The 231-nt window shown below is 41.1% G+C and overlaps 1 protein-coding gene across 1 annotated transcript in view; it reads left to right on the top strand.

Moving 5' to 3' along the window:
• Positions 1 to 231, top strand: part of LOC119594147 (carboxypeptidase B-like) — a 14,479-nt gene that overhangs the window by 13,423 nt on the left and 825 nt on the right. The window lies entirely within an intron of this gene.

Here is a 231-nt window from a genome sequence, read left to right as displayed (position 1 = left end):
TAATAATAAAAGTAATGTGTGAGAGATGTGAGTGTCTGGTATGAGATATGATGAGGTTCAGGAGGTTCAAGTTCCTGGGAGGGTAACTTGAGTTTTATATTTGTTATTCAGTCAGTGTGACGCAAGACAAGGCTGCAGGGGTTAACACTGGCTTAAGGTTCCTCCTTTGGTCGATAGATATTAGAACGAGAGAGGTATCGGAATGGCAAATGAAATTCTTCAGTGTCGTTG

Source organism: Penaeus monodon, chromosome 33 (genome assembly GCF_015228065.2).
Source record: "Penaeus monodon isolate SGIC_2016 chromosome 33, NSTDA_Pmon_1, whole genome shotgun sequence".
NCBI lineage: Eukaryota > Metazoa > Arthropoda > Malacostraca > Decapoda > Penaeidae > Penaeus > Penaeus monodon.
Note: the sequence above shows the minus strand (reverse complement) of the source record. Positions and strands in the feature narration are given on the sequence as shown.